This window comes from Nuphar pumila, chromosome 3 (genome assembly GCF_984573655.1).
Source record: "Nuphar pumila chromosome 3, dmNupPumi1.hap1.1, whole genome shotgun sequence".
NCBI lineage: Eukaryota > Viridiplantae > Streptophyta > Magnoliopsida > Nymphaeales > Nymphaeaceae > Nuphar > Nuphar pumila.
This window is the reverse complement of record NC_143251.1, coordinates 145,370,036-145,395,603: the sequence shown is the minus strand read 5'-3', so window position 1 is coordinate 145,395,603 and position 25,568 is coordinate 145,370,036. Positions and strand designations below refer to the sequence as shown.

At 39.3% G+C, this 25,568-nt stretch overlaps 1 pseudogene; it reads left to right on the top strand.

Annotated features, from left to right (window-relative positions):
* Positions 1 to 2,906: 2,906 nt before the first annotated feature.
* Positions 2,907 to 24,816, top strand: LOC149844279 (cellulose synthase-like protein D5; annotated as a pseudogene).
* Positions 24,817 to 25,568: the final 752 nt, after the last annotated feature.

Genomic DNA, 25,568 nt, shown 5'->3' with positions numbered 1-25,568 from the left:
AACCCTTATTTCAGTTAGAATGGTTCGTGGGGGAATTGAAAAGCAAGTAAGAAGCGCGTTTCTTATTACTTTTTCATTTTTTTTAAATTGTACCATGTTTCACGTATTAAAAAAATACTAAAAATTAAATTTTAATAAATGTAAAAAATACTAAAGATTAATTTTTTAATATATGTAAAAATTATTTTAATGGATTTAACACGTGTTACGTTCTGATTGACATATAATGTTTTTTTATTATTTTTTGGCCAATACATAATGATTCACTTGAGTATTGTTATCGGCAGATACAGCTGAATCGTTGGCCGATACCGATACTGACAACATTGAGGGATAAGTTAAAATCATAGTTACAGATATCCTTGGCAATATGCTGAAAAAAACATGTATTTAAAAAGTCGCCAATTTTAAAATTATCACATTTGAATGTGATATTGGTGTGTTAAAAATGAGTTTTTTTCCCAAGTTTTGTATTATTTAGATGTTTTACTTTATATTTTGGTATACTATTATTTTGATGAGAAAACTGAGTTTTTTTGAAATATTGCAAGATTTTCCTTGCTTAAATTCTTTTCAAAAAATGTGATTTGTGATTATCATCAAAATTGCAAATACCTGCTACAACCAAAATAAGGAAATTCAACGATTTGAAGATGATAAACAATTTGAGAAGTCTGGACAATATGATTAAAAAGGATAGAGATTGATATTACCTTTTGTAACATTTAAAAAATATGAAAATCTAAGGTAAATAGCAAAATGTAGGCCATCGCCTAGGGCTTCTTATTTGAGAGGGCATCCAAATTAGTAAGTATAAAGGATATTAAGAATTTAAGAAATTTTTTTTAACCCTTTTAATAAACAATAAAATTTTTATGTACAATGAAAAAAAAATTAGGGTTACATTTGGAGGCTTCGCCTAGGGCTTCAACATATCTTGAGCCGCAACTGATTGTAAGATGTCAAAAAAATGTGGATAGTACAACATGAAAATAAAGTGTTAAAAGCCAATACAAAGATTAAAAAAATGGTGCGCAAGAGAGAGAGAGAGAGAGAGAGAGAGAGAGAGAGAGAGAGAGAGAGAGAGAGAGGTGATGCATTTGCCAAGGTACAACATTTGGAAGTGAAGGTCTTCCTTGGGTCTAGGGGTGTAACTGGGCCGGGTATACCCAAATAGAACCGATATCGGTGGACCCATGGGTTTGGGTCGAGTCCAAAATATAAACCTGCAGTGAAAACTTATCAGATCGGGTCTTGGGTATTATAAACAAAGACCTAAACCTGAACGAACCCAACCCGATTGAGTACCCCAACCAAAATGGTTATCTATATTTTAAAACTGAACCGACCTGAACTCAACCCAATTTTGTACCCATACCTGCTTTGTATCCAAACCCGAACCAACCCTGAACTGACCGGTACCCGATCCATCTGAAAGTTTATAATTGGCAAATATTATATATTCAATTAAACATTTAAAGGCGTTGATAAACTTAAAATTAATATGCATTGCATTTTAGTAATACAAACTTTAAATGTTACCCTACAATAATACTAGAAAACTCATTAATTTTGATACATTTTGAATATGATATATTATTAGATTTTTTATTCCAACTTAAAATGTTCAGTTGGTGTGGATGTATTAAGATTTTGACATTATTTAGAATAGTTATTAAGTTTTTATTTTGTTAGTATATAATTTTCTTAATAAACACTTGATTCAATTAATATACATATTTTTTATTGACAGGTAATTAGGTCTAGAACACCGATCATATCAAGGCTCGAGCTGAAACCCGAACTCGAGAGCCTAACTGTTAATATCTGAACCTGTTAATCTATATGGGTCTACTTTTTTCAGCCATACCCAGACCCAAAACCGACTTGAATCAAAACAGGTCTACCCGACCCGATGTATACTTGAACCCGTTAACCCATATAGGTCCACAGTTTTTTACCTGTACCCGAATCTGAATTAGATTGTATTGGATTTGGGTCTTACTTTTAGACCTGATTCTGAATCAGGTCTGATAAAGTCCGACCCAATTATACCCCTACTTGGGTCCAACCTTAACTCTTCCGAGAGTGGTCAAAATCTATTGGAGGGGAAGAACCGCTGAAATAGAAGGCTCACGAGGGAAGTTTTTAAATTCACAGGATATTGCAAACCTAAGGAGGGTTCTTAGAGATTTGATAAGGGAATGTATGGTTATCATGATTTTTTTTTTCTTGTTGGGATTATGGATTCTTGGTTAAATTTAAAAAAATCAGGAGAAGTTTATTTTGCTATATTTTTCATGTCTCAACTCTTGATTGTAATTAAATTAATGCTATGGTTCTTCATGTTGTTCGGATTTTGGTGTCTCAACTTTCAAACGCAACCTTAGGTCACAGAGTCAGTTTCTCACTTTTGTTGTGAATGTCCCAATCTGCTTGTACGTAGGGTTGCAAACGGATCGGGTATGATCAGATATTCGATTTGAGTCCAACATGTTTTTTGGGACGTGGATCCTTTAAGTAAAATCCTAATGTACATTATGATATGATTCAAGTATGTTCAATTATTCAGATCAGTATTTTCAGTTGGAGCTGGAATTGGTCCGACCGACCTGATTACCTTTTTTTTTTTTACATGTAAATAGCTTATTTTTGTTCAATATTTTTAATATCTAATAATACAACATGCATTTTCCCTGCCGGGGTTCAGATTTTGGATCTGGCAAGTTCCGACCCGAGCCCAACCCGTTTGCACCCCTACTTGTAAGTGCTTGCCGGGTGGTAAGAATTTGGGATATCCGTACAACACACAAAATATAAGAAAAGGAAGTTCAATTCATCAATGAGGAGTCGATAAGGTAAATGAAAATTTGAACACAACTAACTAATCTTCTAACCATGTAGGAATGGCAGTGGTCCGGGGTGGGGGACAAGGTCTCCACCCCCACTCCCTATCAAAATCCTACCCTCTATCCCCGCCTCCATCCCAACTTCGGTTTTGATTTTAACCTTCATCCCCGTTTCGTGTCTTCCATCCCCTGTTCAAACGGAACGAGTTGGGGCGGGTCCCGTTTCCCTTCGGTCCACTGCCATCTCTAAAGAAGAATTAGGGGCGGGGCGGGGGCAAGACAGGAATCAAGGACTGGGTGGAGTGGCAAAGGCAGGGATCGAGGATGAGGACAGAGCGGGGTGAGGGAAAGCGTAAGTCCATCCTTGCCTCCATCCTCGCACAGGTTTTGATTTTAACCTCCATCCCCGCCTCATGTCCTTGATCCCCAATCCAAACAAGGCAAGGCGGGGGGGGGGGTGTGGGGTGGCTGCCATCCATATAAAAATGTCCCCATCTATAGACAATTGGGCACCATAGTACTACTTCTTTGTGCATGTGTGAAGTGCTCACTTATGAATGTGGAAACATACATTGAAATCGTAGGTGGCTACAGTTGATTACCAAATGTCCCTTATATGTCCTACTCATTTTTTGATATGTATATTAGTTTATGGCATTTATTTTTCTTTGGCTTAATATTTGGTGCTGTTGAAGGCACTTGTTTTTTCATATTTTTTTATATTACAAGCAGGTTTTTTAAAGGCTTCAAAAATCAATGGCTTACAATGTACTAAAATTTCATGACTCAAAAAATCATACTTTTAGATCGAAATAACACCCTACAAAGTTTGATCCTTAGCGCGGACAAACCATCTTGGTGGATTGAGTCGATAAAGCTTGAACCTTTCAGCTCAACCTTGGATATCACCAGGTATTAAGCCTTTGATCAAGAGGCATTTTCATGAGTTTGACATAGTATCACCACTCTATTGAATGATTCTTGGCTTGCTTTTCTGTTCATATAATGCATACGGCTCTTGTGTCTAGTTGAGACGGTTCTGTGGCTCTGTACAAATGGTATTGATACATTCTTAATGAAAATGCCATATCCACTGCAGTCAGTTTGGGGCTTTGGTGCTTTTTTTTTTTACTCGCCGCGCTAGCTCAGTCTGCCATACTTACGGTCGTTGTCTTGTCAGCGTAAAACTCCGAAGGCTTACCCGTTGACCCCCAAGGAGTCACCAAGCTTCGGCTTAAGCATGGGGAGATGACCATGGGATTTGAACCTAGACTGCTAGTCAAACAGTCTAGGACTCTAGGCCCCATCCCACTACACCAAACCCCTTGGGTCTGGGCTTTGGTGCTTTTGAGAGAAGTGCATACCTTCAGGTTTAGAATTTGTACTTCCATGATGATAGTTCCATAAACTTACCAGATCCGACTAATTGAATTTTGGTTAACCGGAGATAGATTTTGGATTTTTGACGGAAAAAGGCATGGAATCCAATTAAATACATGTAATTGGATTCAAATATTTGCCATAATCGCCTATCCATTGGATGTGGCCAAAAATCCTAAACGAATCAAAATGTGATTATTAATCTGAACCCAGTTTTCTTTACCAAATCCGAATCAAATGTCAGATAACACCCGATCCGTTAACATCCCTACATGTGAAAATCATGCAAAATTGATATCGAAATTGGAAAGACTCAAAAGGTTAGCAAGAGATGATGTAAATGGGTTAGATCCAAGATAGAGGTTTTGCAATTTTTTGCTGTTTTGGATCCAATTCGGATCAGAATCTTCAATGTATTTAGTTGTTTAGGATCTTTCTTTTCTCTTTTTCACCGCCGCACCACTTGTCTGGCAGAAGCAGTTAGTGCACGTTACCTTGAGTTGGGGACGTTGCAAGTTCGAATCCCAGTAGGGGTCTGCCTAACCCCAGCTTCTCTGTCCAACAAAAAAAAAAGATGATATTTTTTTTTAGGAAAAGAAAAATTTATTAAATGACAATATCATAAGAGACTGACATGACCCCATTTCAAAGACGTTAGAATTCCTTCTGCAGTGAGAAACATCCAAAAGAATCCGGCCGTTGATCCCAACAGTAACGGTAGACGTTGATTTCAATATTTTAAAACTAACCGTTGCAAAATTTCAAAAGGAGAAAAGACCAGTCCCTACCCAACGGAAACACGAGTACCTAGAGAGAGCTATAAAAGCCACATAAAAAAAAAACAAATGACCGTTGGCGGAGACCCCTCCCAGAGCGTTGATCCCACAAGGCGACAGTCAAGATCATTCGACCGTTGGGATTTCGAAATTTCATCCAGCTATGCACCCCTCATACTTTTCACAAGGTGTTACCTTAAACCGCCCTGAATTCCCCCCCCCCCCCCCCGCCCCTCTTCAACTATACAATAGTCCCTTTTCTGAGTATTGTTCTGCTTTTCCTATCGTCCCTTCGTTCTTCACTGTAGGTGCCTTTTTTTTTTGCTTCATTTCAGTAGTTAGAGAGAGAGAGAGAGAAGAAGAAGAAGGATGGTTAAGATGCTTCCCCTTCTTCTCCTGTGACCATAACTGTCTCATCAACCGGAATAGGAGGCTTCAGATCCATGGGCATAACCAGCCCTGTTCAGAGATCGTCGATATCGAACAGCCCCAATTCTCACCTGATCAGCAGAGCAAAGAGATTATCGGGTGGGCGGAGATACTGTTCAGAGGTGAAAGACGAGACTGAGTTCGTGACTTTACACTGTTCAGATACCTCCGACTCCAGAACACCAGTTTGTGTCGGGTTTGCGGTGAAAGACGAGACTGAGTTCGTGACTTTACACTGTTCAGATACCTTCGACTCCAGAACACCAGTTTGTGTCGGGTTTGCTATCCAGCCTTCTCGGTGAACCCGATGGAAAAAATGCCGGAAAAAACACAGAGCAGTTTCATGTCAGGGAACATCGGTTGGATGTAAGAAGAGATGAAAATATAATTCAAAGAAGAAAACAATTTGGGGATCACTTCCTTTATCAAGTACCTTTTTGGACTAGTCCCATATTGATGAATCACAAAATGGTGGTGGAGTTTATATCTTATTTGGTGATTCAATCATTTGTTCCAAGAACCAGAGGGATGGTATGGTAACCACACACGTGCGCCCGTTCACCACACTGAGCCGAGTTGAGTTTGCGTTTGGGTAATTGGCCCTTTAGGGCCATATCCATTAATCCAAGTCCAATGTTTTTTTTGTCCCACATTAATTATTTTATTTAGATTAAATAAAAGAAAAAGAGAAAATGGATAACAAATCTTTTCGTTGATGGGTCACGTCGCTTTATAATAGGTAACAGATCTCTTTCACATTTTTAGTTTATAAAACGTGGTTAGAGGGCGGCTGGTGATTCTTACGATTTATCCTATAGTATTTTTCCCTCTCTTTCTGCTTTTTCTTACTTCTCTCAAGGGCGTTTTTCGGAAAAGAGAGTTCTGCAGCAGTTGTTCACAGAGGTTGTTTTCGAAGGGTGATCTACCATCGGAGTGCACCGATGTAAATCGCCGAGGCTATTGTATTTTGAGGAAAGGACGCTTGACCCTTTTTGCACCGTATGTGAAGGCGAATCTTCTTTAAGAAAAGTATTTTTATACGCCTTAGCCTATTACAAAATATTAACAGGTTGTCTTTGTTATTCTTATTCTGTTCTATGCGTTTGTTTGATCTGTTGTCATCGTCTGGATTTTGGTATAAAACAGTACTTGACATGATTGAACCCTGTTACGATTTGAATCTATTGTTAAACATGCATATCATGTTGTTTTGTAATCTGATTTACATCATGATAATGTTTCTGAATTAACAATTTTAGAGAAGATCCTAAGCATGTCAATTTTATCTAATTTTATACCGAAAGTAGACATGTCTGGTAATGCCTAAAAAGTTTGTCGGTCAGAATTTCATGCTAACAATACATGAAAATCTGATTCACGGCTATAAGCTTGATTTCTATTTTGGAGTTCGAAGGCCATACGATTTCTGATACTGATCCTAATCCCGCCACCGTTACAATGGCTATAGAGTAAAAAGAGAAGGATGATATATATCATGGTTGCATTCTGTTGGCTCTGTTCAATACTTTGTTCGACGTATACAGTTCTTCCTCTACCACTGCTAAAGACCTATGAGATCAACTTGACAAAAAATACAATACCGAAGACCAAGGTCTTGAGAAGTACTCTGTTGCCAAGTTTCTGAAGTATCAAATGGTTGAGGGCAAGTCGGTTATTAAACAAGCACAGGAGTTTCTGCTATTGCTTCATAGTTTGCTTGAGGCTGATATGAAACTTCCTGAGAAGTTTCAAGTCATGGCCATTGTGAAAAAAATTTCTAAGTCATGGGTAGACTTCGGCATGTCTCTCAAGCACCGTAGAAGAAAGCTTTTCCTGGATGATTTAATGGTAGTCATAGCCATTGATGAAGAGCATATGAGTAAAAAACAAATTGTGATGCCAACTGAATAGCCTAAAGTTAATGTAATGATCAGATCATTTAAAGGCAAGGGCTAAAAAGTTAAACCTACAATGAAAAACCAATTCAAACTCAAGGCCAAAATCCAGAAAAAGACAAAGAACAAACATTGCTAGAACTGTAGACAGGTTGGGCACTGGGCCAAGGAATATCCTTCCAAGAAGGCCAAGGCTCATGGGACCACAAATGGTATTTCTCGAGTCAATATGGTAACTGAGGTCGTTGGGACTAGTGTTGGGTATGTTTCTGTTAATTCTCAAATCTATCATGTTTATGAGCCAATTGAGTGGTTGGTTGACACTGAGGCTAATGTGCACATTTATGTTAATAAGTATCTCTTTGTCTCTTACCAGGCTGTTGCAAGTAGATCCGTGACTATAGGCAACTCCACGACTGCAAAGGTGTTGGGGATTGGATGCGTAGACTTGAAGTTTCCTTCAGGACGAGTTCTATCTCTACATAGAATGCACCATGTGCCTGTAGTTAAAAGGGATATTTTAAGTGGTTTATGTCTAGTTAGAGAGGGTTATGAGTTTAACTTTAAATGTAATAAAATTATTATTTTGCATTCTGAAACATTTATTGGCAAGGGGTATTTAGATGATGGTTTGTTTAAACTTCGTATTGAACATATTTGCAGTAATAAATTAAATAATGATATTTCTTTTGATTCATTGTCTAATGTTACAATATAGAATAATCTGATTTTTGGCATAATAGATTGGGTCATATGAATTTTAATTCTGTAAAATACATAATGAACTTGAAGATGATTCCTGCACATTCCATAGATAAAACTAAAAAATGTGAAATTTGTATACAAGCAAAACAATGTAGGAAATCATTCCATACCATTGTTAGAGATTATGAAATAATGGATTTGGTGCACACAGATATCTGTGAGTTTAATGGAATGTTAACTAGAAATCATAAAAAGTACTTTATCACTTTTATAGATGATGGCACTAAATACTGTTATGTGTATCTGCTAAAATCAAAACTTAAAAGATTGAGGGTTATGAGTTTAATGACTTTTGTTAAGTTTTTTATTTTTAAGAATGAAGCAGAACCACAAACTGGTAGAAAACTTAAAAGATTAAGGTCTGATAGAGGCGAAGAATATACGTCTAACAAACTTGATGAATATTGCCAATCTGTTGGCATAATTCATGAGTTTACTGCTTCATATTCTCCTCAGTCTAATGAGATTGTAGAAAGAAAGAATAGAACCTTAACTAACATGATAAATTCTCTACTTGAGAGTTCTAGATTACCTACCTATATGTGGGGGGATGCTTTGAATACGGCTTGTCATATTCTGAATAAAAATTTCCAGAAGCATAAGGATAGTAGCCCATTTAAACTCTTGAGAAATATGAAATCTAGCTTAAAATACCTCAAAGTGTGGGGGTGCCTTATAAAGGTACTTGTCCCAGTGCACAACAGGAAGAAGCTAGGTCCTAAAACCGTAGATGTTGTCTTTTTGGGTTATGTAGAGAACAACTATACCTATAAGTTTTTAGTAAGTAAGTTTGAAATATCTGACATACATGTAAACTCTATTGTTGAGCTTCAAGAAGCTACATTCTTTAAGAATGTATTTCTCATAAAAGTTGGTGTACTTCAAAATCTTTCTTCTTTAAATATACCTTCAACTTCTGGTTCCATTTTCGAACATATGAAAAGGATGACAGATGTGGGAGTTGAGCCATCTTGTTCTCACTCTAGACCAAATGAGTCCGAGGAAGTGGTTGAACCAAGAAGGAGCAAGAGACTATGGATTACCAAGGATTTGAAAAATGATTATATCACTTACCTTATCGAGGATGATCCTCCCACCTTCCGAGATGCAATGGTTTCACCTGAAGCAAGGCATTGGAAAGAAGTCACAAAGAGTGAAATGAACTCCATTGTCTCTAATGACACTTGAGAACTGGTTGACCTCCCTCATGGTAGCTCTATCATTGGGTACAAATGGATCTTTAAGAAGAAGTTAAAACCAGATGGATCTATTGATAAGTACAAGGTTAGAGTGGTTGCCAAGGGGTTCAAACAAAATGAAGGAATAAATTATTTTGACACCTATTCTTCAGTTACATAGATGACCATAATTAGGGTGCTTATTGCACTGACTTCTATTTATGATCTCTTGGTCCATCAAATAGACGTGAAGACAACCTTTTTGCATGATGATCTTGAAGAAGAGATCTATTTGGATCAACCTGAGGGTTTTATGACTCATGGTAATGAAAATAAAGTTTGTAGACTTGTTAAGTTATTATATGAAATAAAACAAGCCCCTAAACAATGACATGAGAAATTTGATAAAGTTATTTTATCATTTGACTTTGTTGTCAATGAATCTGATAAATATGTTTATTGCAAAGTTAAAGGTGATACATGTATCATTTTATGCCTGTATGTAGATGATATTCTTTTGTTTGGTTCCAATATAAAAATTGTGAATGAGACAAAGTCGTTTCTTAGTAGTAAATTTGAGATAAAGGATATGGGTATTGTAACTGTGATTTTAGGCTTAAAGCTGACTCGGTCAGCTGATGATATAGTTATTTCTCAATCTCATTATGTTGAAAAAGTACTTGAGAAGTTTGGCTATGACAAAGGAAGATCTATAGCAACTCCATATGACCCTTCTACTCCTCTTTATAAGAATACGACTGGTGTTCCTGTATCTCAATTAAGGTATTCCCAGATTATTGGAAGTTTGATGTATCTTGTAAATTGTATTAGACCAGATATTGCGTTCTCTATGACAAAATTAAGTAGATACACAAGTTATCCAAATCGCACTCATTGAAAGGCATTGAACATGGTACTTAGGTACCTGAAAGAAACTATTTTCTTGAGTTTGCATTACAAGAGATTTCCTGTCGTACTTGAGGGATATAGTGATGCAAGCTGGATAACTATGAACTCTAGGAGTTATGGCGTAATAGGGTATGTATTTATCTTGGGTGGCGGCGCAGTCGCCTGGAGGTTAGTAAAACATACCATCTTATCATAGTCTACTTTTAAAGTTGAGCTCTATGTTTTAGATATCACATAAATGGAAGCTGAATGGTTAAAGGGACTTCTAGAGAAACTTCCTTTAATGAGAAAACCAATTTCTGCTATATCTGTGCATTGTGACAATATTGCCATAATTGTAAAGATTAAAAGCACAAAATATAATAAAAAACAGAGAAGACACATCCAAGTCAAAATAAAATCTATAAGGGAACTGGTGTCTCAGTTAGTGGTTGTTGTGGACTATGTTGGATCCAAAGAGAACACAATTGATCCATTAACGAAAGAACTAGATAAGTCATTAGTCCTAAAATATAGAGAGGGGATGAGACTGAAACCCATCAGTAGTTCATCTACAGTGGCAACCCAACCTATCTAAGTAGAGATCCCACAAAGTAGGTTCAATGAGGTAATAACAAGCTGTAGGGTGAACTGGTTAGTACATTCTTAATGTGATACTATATATATGTCTTTTTCTCTGATTACTTTGAAAATGTGCTGTAGCTGCAAGTAAAGGAAGAGTGAAAACTCTGAATGGGTTCAAAGCCTTCTAGGCGAGATGTTAGCAGTGCATCTCTGGAGAAGCCCACCAATATGAGTGTGACTGTGTAGCCACAGTTTAAGAAATTGGGTTATTTCTAAAGTCACTCATGAAACAGGATTCAGACGCAAGGCCTTTAACACGTCGCCCCTAAAGATTACAACTAGAACCTTTATCATGTTGTTGCTAATGGATACTTCTACACCAAAGGTTTAAGTTCAAGACTTTAGTTCACTTCGTTCCTGTGGGGGTAAAGTTAGCCAACTAAGGTAGTGGTTCAAACCGAAAGGTACCATTACTGAAAGCATGATATGTCCTGCTTCAGATTACTCCATCTTGTATCTTTGTGTTCTCCTGTTTTCATTCTTTGAATTTGTGGGGGAATGTTGGATGTAAGAAGAGATAAGAATATAATTCAAAGAAGAAAACAATTTGGGGACCACTCCTTTTATGGAGTACCTTTTTGGACTTTGATGATGTGGAATAGTCCCATATTGATGAATCACAAAATGGTGGTGGGGTTTATATCTTACTTGGTGATTCAATCATTTGTTCTAAAAACCAGAGGGATGGTATGGTAACCACACACACACGCGCGCGCCGCTCACCGCACCGTGCCGTGCCGAGCTGGGTTGGGTTTAGGTAATTGGCCCTTTAAGGTCATATCCATTAATCTAAATTCAATGTTCTTTTTGTCCTGCATTAATTGTTTTATTTGGGTTAAATAAAGGAAAAAGAAAAAATGGATAACAAATCTTTTCGTTGACGGGTCACGTCACTTCGTAACAGGTAACATATCTCTTCCATATTTTTAGTATCCATTCAGGGATTATAAAATGTGGTTAGAGAGCTGCAGTTACGCAGACGCTGGTGACTCTTACGATTTATCCTACAGTATTTTCTCACTCTTTCTGCTTTTTCTTGCTTCTCTAAAGGGCGTTTCCCGAAAAGGGGAGTTCTGCAACAGTCGTTCACCGAGATTATTTTTGAAGGGTGATCTACCATCAGAGTGCACCGATCCAGATCGCCGAGGCTATTGTATCCTGGGGGAAGGACGCTGGACCCTTTTTTGCACCGTATGTGGGGGCGAATCTTCTCTAATGAGAGTATTTTTATATGCCTTAGCCTATTACAAAATATTAACATGTTGTCTTTGTTGTTCTTATTCTATTCTATGCATCTGTTTGATCTGTTGTCATTGTCTAGATTTTGGTATAAAACAGTACTTGACATGATTGAACCCTGTTACAGTTTGAATCTATTGTTAGACATGCATATTGTATTGTTTTATAATCTGATTTGCATCATGATAATGTCTCTGAATCTAACAACATCTTCGCTGGCGGATTCAATTGCATGACCAGAGCTCACATGATGGATACCATGAAAAGCCAGGGGGGTTGATGGCGACGGTCTGCGGAATGCCAGGATGTGAAGAGGGTAGTTTTCCCTGCCATTGAGGTTTCTCAAGATCCGCAGGGAGTGCTATTTGGGCCGTATCAAGAACGATGAGAAGTGCCCTGGATGCAAAGAAGAGTTTAGGGAAGTGGAAGAGGATGTGGAGTAGGAGACATTGTCTGAAGCAGGAGGATAAAGCTCTTCCCTTGCCTACAAAGATGGAATCAAAACTCAAAAGAAAGCTTTCTGTTGTAAAATCATTCAAAGCTCCTAATCATCCGACGGAATTCCACCATGCTAGATGGCTCTATGAACCAAGGGAACCTATAGATACGGAAATGCTGTATGGCCTAAAGAAGCATATGGTGGTGGCTCATTTCAGAAGCTTCCTGATTTTGGCTAAAAGAGCAGGCAACAGTTAACGAGAAAGATGGGTGTTTCTATTGCAGTTCTTAGTCCATACATGTACCCAATCATCGAGAAATTTGTGTGACTCTCAGTGAACGAAGCTTTGACCTACAGATGGATTGAAGAAACAATCATTAAAAAACAAAAGGAGAAAAATGGTTAACCATAAAGATTGGTGTTTCTACTGCAGTTCTTAGTCCATACAGGTACCCAATCATTGAAAAATTTGCCCAACTGTTAAAGAATGAACCTAAGACCGATGAATCTACGAAACAATTATGAAAAAACAAAAGGAGAAAAATAAAGATTTACATGGTTAAACAAGAATTGACTACGTCTACGACCACAATATGCCTTCTTTATTGAGAATGGAGGATGCACTCTACTAATTTTACAAAGTGACTACTATTGTAGTTGAATATAACAAGTCTAAGGTAAAATTACAGAACTACCTTAAAAAAATTTACAAAGCTAACGTCTATGCTCCCTCCAACTTACCGCAAAGTTGAATATGCGAAAATTAAGAATTTATATCTAGATAAGAAACAAAGTTCACACTCCTCCAGCAACAACATATCAATTTTTTTGTACTTTGTTGTATCACTGATATCACTTTTAAAACTAGCAATTTTAATTTTGATCGATCTGTGATGTTAACATGATTTCAATCACACAATTACCAATCTTAGCATTTTGAATTGATGCAGATTGTTAATCATGATCTGCCTAGTCGTGCTTGGGCTCTTTCTTGCTTGGAGAATTCAACATCCAAATCATAAAGCAATGGCTATGCGGGATGTCGATGATCCGTGAGCTTTGGTTTGCCATATCATGGCCCTTAGACCAACTCCCTAAGCTTTGTTCGGTAAACAGAGCAAAACTCACAGTTTTAAAGGAAAGGTTCGAATCTCAGAGCCTTGGAAGCCCAAAAGAAATATTAGATCTTTCTGGAATTGATGTCCTTGTATCTACAGTTGATCCTGAGACAGAGCCTCCTCTGGTTAATGCTAATACATGTGAAGATAACAGGTCCAGGTCCAGATCTAGACCCATAATTCAACGTCAATCCAAAACATTTTCCGAAGAAGCTTACTTTGGCAAGGAGTCTCATTTTAGTGAGAAGTCCCTTACAATGCCTAATGAGAGTCCTTAATCAACTTGTATATGATTTTATAAATAAACAAGGAACAACTCCTTCTCTCATCGTGTATGAGAGAGAGAGAGAGAGAGAGAGCCGAAAGTAATTCAACATTACCACTCATGAAGATCAACAAAATGTTGAACCCATGAACTGAACAAGAACAAAATCCAAAACAAATAAAGAAAGCACAAGAGAAAAGAACATTAGACAGATAAAATGGGCTCACGCCATAGCCGCGTGCCCAGATTGTGACAAAGGATAGGTAGCATCAGCAGGAGGGAGTGGAAGATCACTAAGATGCATACGCAAGATCGCATAAACATCTACCAAAATTTTATGCACCAGGTTTTGAATGTTAACTCGAATATGACGAAAATGAGCATCGTTACGCGCCATCCAAACAAACCACCAAGAGGTAAGCAACCACGTCCGCCAGATGAACCTCCACCTCTTGCTGCGCCTAATACAAACCGGCCCCAATATCAGATCTAGTGCAAATGACTCCTCCTTAACAAATACTTCCGGATGCCTCCAGGTTCTACTAAAGATTTCCATAAATATTGGGCAAGACCAGAACAAGTGAAACGTAGATTCTTCTGCAGCTTGACAAAGCACGCACCAACTCGGCAGTTGAATGCCCCACTTCTTTAAATTACTGTGGGTCTGGATCCTATCGTGCAAAATTAACCAAGCCAGGACTCGCGAACGGGGGGAAGGACCCTTCGCCCAATGCACATCCTCGGGCAACCAATCAGCCCCTGGCGGTAGCAACGATCTATAGACTTTCTTGGTGAGAAACTCTCCACTTGGAGCCAACGCCCACTGCAACCACTGACCAAAATTTTCGGAGACCTCAAAATGGTCTCTAAAGCAGGCTAAAGCCCTCAACCACGATTTACGCAAGTGCGAGAGCGCCAAACCTCGGGTTCCCAGACGAACCGGAATAAGAGTTGGATCCCCATATTTAGCAAGAAGAAAACTAGCACAAGGGTTATCCGGTTGGTGGGCCAACCAACATTGCTTGGCGACAAGAACAATGCTTCGCAGTCTGGGCACCGGGATGCCTAAACCACCCATACGCCGAGGTAGAACCACCGAACGCCAACCAATCAAGTGACGCTTACCTGTGAGTTTACACCCAGACCAAAGAAAGTCTGCCAGCAAGCGCGTCAGCTGCTTCTCTACTCCCACAGGCATCACAAACAGAGACATGAAAAATTCTGGAATAGTTGAAAGAACATGTCTGACTAAGGTTAGACGTCCAACGCTAGAGAGATAAGACGACTGCCACGAAAGCAATTTGCGCTTCACTTTTTGAAGCGTCGGAGCCCAAGCCGCTGAAGATAGAGGCTTCACTTGTAACGGCAAGCCAAGGTACATAATAGGCAAGTTAGAAGTAGTGCAATTAAAAATTCTCTTTCCAGCTGCAAGCATATTGGCATTAACATTGAACATGGTAATAGAGCATTTGGTCTCATTTAGAGAAAGCCCAGACATGGAGAGAAAGAACTGAATGATAAGCTTGAACCTGAGCATCTGTTGAATATTTGCACGACCAAAAATGATCATATCATCAGCATAAGTAAGAATATGACCCGGGAAGTCGGAAACCTGCAAAGGATCAATGAAACCCGATACAACAGCCCGCTTAAGCAAGACCACAAGACCCTCAGCAACTGCATTGAACAACAAAGGTGATAGGGGGCACCCTTGCCGCAAACCCCGCCCTAGCTTGAACCGGTCTCCTCTAATACCATTGATATTTAACATGGCCTGGGCATTTGAGACCAACTCTCTCACCCAACCAGAAAAACGACGACCAATACCGAAATTTGCTAACATTTGAAATAAGAATGGCCAATGCACAGAGTCAAAAGCTTTATGAAAGTCTAATTTAAGGACAAAGTAAGGTTGACCGCTATGCTGCAAGGAATAGACCACCTCGGACGCCATGATGAACGAGTGCTGGACCCTCTTATTATGGATAAAGGCGAACTGAGAGTCTGAAAAAATCTGGTTAGCCACCGATTTCAACCTATTCGCCAAAACTTTGGCAAACATCCGATAGAGAGCACTCATAACTGAGATAGGTCGGAATCGAGAAATATCATTGGCCTCATCATCTTTCGGAATGAGCGAAATAATAGCAACATGCAAATGATAAGGCAGTCTGGAGTTACGATGAAACTCATCGAACATACTCACCACGTCTGATTTAACACAGTCCCAAAAGATTCTAAAAAAGTCGACATGAAACCCGTCAATGCCAGGCGCTTTCCAACCCGACAGATCCTTAATGGCCGAAAAAATCTCATCTTCAGAGAACCTTCTTTGCATATATCTGGCTTGCTCAAGCTGAATTGAGCCAACTAGGAAATTACCAAAGACACCCTCCGCAGTTAACGAAGCAGAATATAAGTCCTTAAAGTATAGCGAGACTGCCGGATTAACGTACTGATTGAGATAAGAAACACCCTCAATGGAGATAGAAGGAACAACCTTCCTCCTATGACGATGGGAAGCATATGAGTGAAAAAATTTAGTGTTGCCATCACCAGCCGCAAGCCATTTCACCCTAGACCTTTGCTTCCAACGAATTTCCTCTTTGATCCTCCAGTTTTTCAAGAGCATGGTTAATTCTAAGGACCTGGCCTGAAGATTGAGAAGTTGCAAATCAGAAAGAGAGTCAGGAGAAGACATAGACTGATACAACTGAGAAATCTCTTGATCCCATGCGGCTATTTGCTGAAATTTCTCCACCTTACGACTATGAAGCCAAGCTTTGATATCCTTAGCTAGACGAGAAAGCTTATTTTGAACACGTAGCGCGGCCCAATGCACATCAACAGTTTTGTTCCAAGAATTAGTAACAACCGTGAGAAAATCTGGCTCCTGAAGCCACCATTCTTCAAACGCAAAGCTCCTAGTGGGTTGAAAGCTATCTCCCCAATGAGTGATGATCTGCCCATGATCCGAGATAGAGGGAGCAAACAACACACACTTAACGTCGGGAATGAGGTCCAAAAAATTAGGTGTGACAAAGACCCTATCAAGGACCCTACAGCACGGATGGGACCGCATATTCGACCAAGAGAAGCGCTCCCCGGTTAAAGGAATAGGGTAGAGAGAATGACGGTGAACAAAGTCTTGGAAACCTCGCATAGAGGGATTGGGAATTACGAGGTTATTAGAGTCATGGATAGATAACAAACAATTGAAATCCCCCATAAGAAGGTGACAATCCGCGCTGGAAACGACAACCCTATCCAAATCATCCCAAAAAGCGGGCCTCATGGCGGCGAGATTAGGACCATAAACAACAGAAACCACTACTCTTCTATCAACTGCCTGCAAATTGAAAGCAACAGACAAAGAGAAAAGACCCACATCCAACTGTGATAAATTTAAAGACTGCTTTCCCAAGATAAGGATACCGCCTGCATGATTTACCGCTGGCTTATAGAAATAGTCAGCTCCCTGCCAGATGCTAGAAACGACCACGAGCGAGATGACCTCCATTTTAGTTTCACATAAAGCAAGAAGGTCGGGCTTTTGCTCCCTAACCCAATTAGCCAGAAACAGGCGTTTAGTGGGACAATTTAAGCCCCTAACATTCCAACAAACAGTCTTCATGGAACAAAATCTGGAAAAACCCGTGGTTGGTGGCACCGAGATGACCTTCTTGGGGACCTAGCATCGGTAGCCGAAACAATTAATGAAGGCCTCCTTCTTCGCTGACCACCAGCACTGACAGACGACCTCAAGTGACCATCGAAAATGCCCAACTGCTCGCAATCTGCTCCACCAAAGTTGCAGAGAGAGTCCCCAATAATCGCAGAAATATCTGAAATCATAGAATCCATATCAACAGCTATCGCTTGCAGCTGTGAAGATGAGAGAGAGATATCCAGCAACTTAGCTGCATCGACAACTGTGACACCCAGGGGTTGTGGACTAGGATGCTGCTGACCCTGTGCTGGACTAATGAAGGAGACCGCGTCTGGCGGAATACCAAAAGATTTGATAGAAGAAAAAACCTCAGAGACATAATGCGATACAGGGAAAGGACGAGGAACCGAGGAGCCAAGCACCATGCATCTGATTGCCATGTTGGTTCTAACATTAAACGCAATAAGATTGATAACCAGATAGTCATAGCGTCTGGAGGGAAAAATAATAAGGGACGATAGCAAATTCGTCCTTTGTCCATCACGCGCAAGCCTGCCCAACCGCGCCTCCAAGCTGAAATGGCAATTGGTACAAAGAGAAGCAGATACCAGGCCTCGAGCTTGAGAAAAAGCTGACGACTGAACTCCATTAGAGAAAGCATTGCTATCATGGTCAAATATTTGTGGGCTCACCCTAGACAAAGCTCGTGATGACGAGGATGGCAAAAAATTTCTCTGCTTCCCACGAGCATACCTACCCAACCGCGCCATCAGTCCGCCACGAGAATTAGCGCTAAAAGAATCAGACGTCGAGCTCTGAGCATTATAAATAGTGAGCGGCAAATCTCCAAGAGATGAAGCATTGATGGCAGACCCAAATGCTTTGGGGCCCACCCCTGGCAGAACTTGCAAAGGTTGGGAGATGCCATCAAAAGCTGGCGAAGAGTCTAACATAGATGGAGCAATAGACGGAAAAGATAGCCCAAAGTGCTGCTGCTCGACTGGGACCCAGATAGACCCAATCTTGACAGCATTAAATGAAATCGCCGGGTTGTGGAGATTGCCAATCTGCACCCATGGCGAGAAGCATAATTTTTGGGAAGGCCGTTCAGGATTCCGATTTGCCGGATGACGCACCACCCCAGAAAAATCTTTAGAGACTAGATTCATCCCCGATGAATGAGAATGAGAGGGGTTAGATCGTCTTCGCTTCCAGACTGGGTGCCGACGAGAGAGAAAAGATAAGCCGCACTTATGACAATCACAACGTTTATGAAAATTCAAAGAAAAACAATTAGCACACCACCAATCCCCCGGCCTGGCACGACTCAACTGAGATCTATAACGAATAGCATGGAAGGAGCTTTGCCAAGTAGATGAGACCTGCTTCCATCCTCGATCAGCAACCCATTCTGGAAGCTCACGAATGAAGAAAGGAGAAACAAGCAAAGCCTTAACAGAGCACGCTTCGAGAGGCTCCCGTCTAATAGCTCGCAGGAAAAACCTAATGTCTGAAATACGAAGAGAGCCCACATCTAGGCATGATCGGAGGGACTCCGAAAGCTTAGAGAAGAACCAACGATTGAGTCTGAAAGGCAAGACGACATCCAATCCCCATCGGCGAAGCACAAAAGCTGCACCCCAATCGTTCACTGCTTCCTTGATGAAAAGAGTCTTTAAATGCTATATCCTAAGTCTTTCCAGCAGCCAGACATTTTGACCACTGCTTTCTTCTCTTGAAGAGAGCGTGGATGTGGTCATGGTGGTTAAAGTGGTAAAGGAAGAGAGGGGCTGGACGTTTTAATTCCTTCCAAAATTTTCAAAATCTTGGTTCTTGAGATAATCAAGGACAGACTAGACCATCTCAACATGAGGGAAGTCAGCGAGCTAGTCCAATTATCTATAAATTATGTGGACGTAAAAACCATAATACTTGCACATTCTACCATATTCCCAAAGTGTTCATAGCTATGACACTCAGTAACATGCAAGACTCTGCATGGTATCTAGATACAAGAGCCACCCATCATGTCACCTCTAAATATCAAGGTTTGACCAACATAAGTGAATATTAGGGATCAAATGGTGTTATGGTTGGAAACCAGACCCATCTACCTATCTCTACCATATGTAATCTTTCTTTGAATCTTGGAAATAAGAAATTTGTGTTAAAAGAAGTTCTTTATGTGCCTTCTATTAAATGAAACCTCTTGTTAGCATCCAAGTTTATAAGAGATAATCACTAATTATTTCAGTTTGATGGTAATGGTTTTTATGTGAAAGATCTACGGAGTATGGCTACTCTCTTAAAATGATTGAGTAGAGGACGACTCTATCCATGGCCTATCATCAGAAAATGCAGATAAATGAAGAGAGGACTTCTTAATATGTAGGCCCTTGTTAATGGTTCCCTTCAAATAAAGCAAGAACCACTTTACATGAGCCCAATGGTCCTGACTTGGTTCGTGCATTAGCTGAGAAGATCTGTTAACTGAGTATGCAATATCTGGTGAAGGTAACATACTACAATGCCCTAACGACACTTCTATATTGTATGACGTCTTCTAATAGTTGTTCCCATGTTTTGACAAGACCACGTTTGGAGCTGCAGGAGTTACAACTATTTTGCAATCGATTATACCTATCTTAACCAAGAGGTCTAGGATGTACTTTCTTTGAAAAAGTATAATACCTGAAGCCTTATGAATGACTTATACCCCAAGAAAATAATGCAGGGTACCATGATCCTTAATGAAAAACTTATGCCTAAAGTCTTAAATAAGATTTTTGATATTTTTATGTGAGTTTCCTGTAATAATGATATCATTAATGTAAATAAAGACAAAAATATGTAACCCTTGGTTGTGAGACATAAACAATGATGGATCGACCTTTGAACAAGTGAATCCCAATTTCTCTAGACAAGTACATAACCTTTCGAATCACATCCTGGGAGCTTGCTTTAAGCCATAGAGAACACGATTAAGTTTGTATATAAAGTTAGGGCAAGTCATGTCTTCAAATCCCAGATGTTGACTCATATATATTTCTTTTAGAACACCATAAAGAAAAATATTATTTACATCCAACTAATGGATCGATCAACTCAAACCAACTATAGAAAGAACCATTCTATCAGATATGTGTTGACAATAGGACTAAAAGTTTCAAGGTAATCTGTAATACCATATATTTTCTTAGTCATTTTTTGGTTTTTCAAAAATTTGGCTAAGTTTGGGAGAAAAATTGTTTGAACCTCAATTTTTAACCAATGCTTTTGAGTTCAGGCTTGGCCCAGGTTTCACCAACTAGGTCTAAACGAGCCACTTAAAATATGAGAAAAAGTTTAATTTTTGACTTTTAAATTCAAGCGAAATTAGCGTGGACGACCTCTGGGTTAGTTAGAGACACAAAACTAGGTGGATGGTGCTTTTCTAAAATTTCAAGAATAGTGGGACTATTGGGTTGGTTAGCTCTTTGATTCTAAATCCAGACACTCATTGAGATGTGATAGGTTATTTCTTTTTGTCATAAAAGAATTATCCTTCATAAAAAACATATCTTAAGATAGAAGTTTTCTTGGTTATGAGATCATATCATAAGTAACTTTTATAATTGGTACCGTAACCTAAGAAAATACAGGGTTTGAATCTTGGATGAAGCTTAGACTTGTTGTAGAGAATCAGAAAGGGTAGCATTACATCCAAAAAGTTCTTAAATGCTCATAACCATGATAGGTTTAAGAAAGAACTCATATGAGGACTTTTGGCTAAGGTTTGGTACAGGAAGATGAATAATGAGATAAATAGTTATGAAAGCATCTACCCAAAATTTATGATCCAAAGAGGTATAAAATAACAAAGCTAGACCTGATTTAATAACATGTCAGTGTTTCTTTTCTACCACACCATTTTGTTTGGGGTTGTGAGGACATGACAACCAACGCTTGATCCCACATTGATTTAGACATTTTGTAAAATTATCACTGACAAACTCTCTACCATCATTATGGAAGATCTTGATTTGGCTACCAATTTCCTTTTCAAACATGTTTTTGAAGTTTACAAAGCAAGAGAAAGCATCAAATTTCTTGACTAAATGAAGCAACCATGAAAACTTTAAAAAATCGTCTACAAGATGCAAATTGATAGCTAAATTAATATCTTCCATATATGGGAACCAACCTGCTGTCATGGAGCACTACCAAACAACGAACTATTGATAGGTCTAGCAAAGAGGCTGAATGTAAAGTCATTGCAGGTATCATGTTTGAGTTTGCCTAATTTAAACATTTCTTAGCAGAGTTAAATGTCCTCTCTCGTTTAGTCCTCACCTTGTGGTGCGACAACCTTGGTGCCATATGCCTTGCACCAAACCCATTTTTTCATGCACAAACCAAGGACATTGAAAATGACTATCACTTCGTGCGAGAAAAGGTTTACAAAGCCGAAATTAATGTTCAGTTAATCTCTTCTCAAGAGCAAGTCGCTGATATTTTGATCAAGCTACTTTCAAGACCTAAATTCAGTTACTTCAAGAAGAAGCTCAACCTGATAGAGGTAGGCTTGAGGGCATGTGAAGATAACAGGTCAAGATTTAGTCCCACAATCCACCATCAATCCAGAAGGAACCCACGACCTTTCAGAAGGAATCCAAAAGACTGACGTTTTCTGAAGAAGCTCACATTGGCAAGGAGTCTAATTTTTCTCATACAAATAAGATACTTCTTGTAACTCCTAAAAAAGCATCATTCATAAATAGGACTCCCAACGTTGTATGGACTCTAAAAAGATCAAGAACTGTAGACTCCTTAATCAACTTGTATATGATTCTATAAATAAATATGGAGCAACTCCTTCTCTCATCATGTATTAGAGAGAGAGAGCTTTCATCATGGACATAGGTCAGTCACGACCAAACCACGTTAAACATGTGTGTGCCTGTGTTTGCGTGTTTGTATTACTGTGTTTCCAACATTTTTAAATGATACTATCGATTGTCGCCATTGATTATCTAGTGGAAGAGATTATGTATTATCTTTTGGATGATGGTGGGTCTCTTTTAACATTTTAAGCTCTTAGTGAAACTGCAAGCTTTACACACATATGGGTTTCATTTTGCAGAAAACGCAATATCAATTCCAGAAACCCGAAATCTTATTTTGGGCAGAAGCATGATTTCCTAAAAAACAAAGTCAAGCTTTATTTTGTAAAGGAGAGAAGGGTGAAGAGAGAATATGATGAGTTCAAGGTGTGGATGAATTCCTTACCAGAATAAATTAGAAGAAGATCATATGCTTACAATGCGCACAAAGAACTTCGAGCCAAGAAAAAATAGTTTTAGATGGGAGGGAATCCTTCAGAGCCCATCAAAGTTCCATAGGCAACATGGATGTCTGATGGTGCACATTGGCCAGGAACTTGGCCATCTGCAGAAGTTGATCACTCTAGGGGAGATCAGAGGCATAATTTAGGTGAGCTATTTCAGTTCATGATTGATTTGAATTTAGTTTTTGATTGTTTTTAATCCAAATAGTGTGGCTAAAATGTGTGCATCTATTTGTGAATGCAGGTAATGCTAGCTCCTCCCAATTTAGAACCCATAATGGGTGCAGAGGCAGATGATGCTAATCCGGTGGACTTGATCGAAGTAGATATCAGATTGCCCATGTTGGTTTATGTTTCTCGAGAGAAAAGAACCAGTAACGAGCACAACAAAAAGGCAGGTGCCATGAATGCTCTGGTCCGGACGAGCACTATCATGTCTAATGGCCCCTTCATTCTTAATCTGGACTGTGATCACTATATATACAACTCCTTGTCTTTTCGAGAAGGAATGTGCTTCATGCTGGACAGGGGAAGAGACATAATTTGCTACGTCCAGTTTCCTCAGAGATTCGAGGGGATCGATCCAAATGATCAATACGTGAACCACGATGTTCTTCGACGTGAGCATGAGAGCTCTTGATGGCCTTCAGGGTGGCACTGGGTGTGTTTTCAAAAGAATAGCTCTTTATGGATTCAGCCCTCCTAGAGCTACAGAGCACAAAAGGTGTTTTGGGAGGTCTAAGATTAAGCTCTTCTTCAGAAAGTCGAACACCCGGACGAATGATATGGAACAGATGATTTCTGGTGGTAATGATGATGAGGGCTATAAAGATCTTGAGTCTCAGCTTCTTCTCATTAAGTTTGGTAATTCCACAACTCTTGTTGCTTCTATTCCTCTTGCTGAATATCAGGGGAGATTACTTCAAGGGCAGCATGGAGTGAAGCTGGGATGGCCTGCTACTGCACTTGCTAAACCAAGAGAGCCTCTTGATGCTGCCACTATTGCTGAAGCCATCAGTGCGATATCTTGCTTCTACGAGGACAAAACAGAGTGGGGGCAGAGGGTTGGCTGAATATATGGATCTGTCACAGAGGATGTGGTGACAGGATACTGGATGCATAATAGGGGGTGGAGATATGTTTACTGTGTCACAAAAAGGGATGCGTTCAGGGGAATTGCACTACGGACAGACTTCACCAAGTTCTTCATTGGGCGATTGGGTCGGTCTAGATATTCTATTGAAACAATGCTCTGTTTGCGAGTAGCAGAATATAGTTCTTGCAGTGGGTAGCTTACTTCAATGTTGATATCTATCCATTCACCTCCATTTTCCTTCTTGTCTACTGCATCATACCTGCAATATCCTTCTTTACTGGACAATTCGTAGTGCAGACACTCAGTGCAACCTTTCTTGTCTATCTTCTCCTCATAATTGTAACACTCTGCCTCACGGCAATGCTTGAGATAGAGTCTGGTTGATTGGTGGAGAAATGAGCAGTTCTGATTGATTGGTGGAACCAGTGCTCATCCTGCTGCAGTCTTGCAAGATTTGCTTAAAGTGATTGCTTGTGTGGACATATCATTCACACTCACATCCAAGTCCATGGTCGATGATGCCGTTCGCAGAGCTGTATGTGGTGAAATGGAGCTTCTTGATGGTTCCTCCCATCACCATCATGATGGTGAACATGATTGTCATTGCTGTGGGTGTGGCACGAACAATGTACAGTGAGTATACCTGGAGTGGAGTATGCTTCTTGGTGGTGCGTTCTTCAGTTCACAGGTGTTGTGCCACATCTACCCATTTGCAAAAGGGCTAATGGGAAGGAGGGGAAGAACTCCAACCATAGTGTTTATCTGGTCTAGCTTGATATCCAACATCATTTACTTGCCGTGGGTTATATTAGCACTTCCTACACAAGAAGCCAATATATGAAGTTCCAGTTCACTTGATGCTTAGAGATCTTTTATCATCTAATTTCTATTTCTCATAGAGGAAACATCTCTCTCGTGTAGGGAGTGCTGATGTATGTGAAGTTCCAGTTCACTTGATGCTCAGAGATCTTATGCCATCTTATTTCTATTTCTCATAGAGGAAGCATCTCTCTATTATGTGTGTGTGTGTGTTTTTTTTAAAACAAGAAACATTCTTCTTTTGGTTCAGATGTTTCTATGAAATTCAATTTCTTGTAATATTTTGGTGCATTGTGTGGGTTGTTGATTTTTTGTTGTTATTAAAACATATGTTTAAATATGTTTTAAATGAAGATATCCAAATACAAAAAATGTCATAGATGTTATATTGTGTGTTTCTTTTTTTAACAAGAAACATGCTTTTGGTTCAGTTGTTTATATGAAATTCAATTTGTTGTAAAATTTTGGTGCATTGTGTGGGCTGTTGATTTTTGATATTTGGACGTGCAGCGTGCTCAAATGTAAAACCTGTACACGCGTGTTTATTTTCAAAATATGTGAAAGGTTTGAACTCTAGTGCCTAGCCAATTAAGCATAGGTAAAAAGTTTGAACTCTAGTGACTAGCCAATTAAGCATATGGTCTTAATTTGAATATGAGTTGGCCTGAAATTTTGGTTCATGTTGACAGTAGACAAAGTAGGGAATAGGCCAAAGACTTGAGTATGCGCTGAACCCACTACTGTGAGACCTTCTGTAACTTGGAATAAGCAAATTGACTGAAAAGTTAATG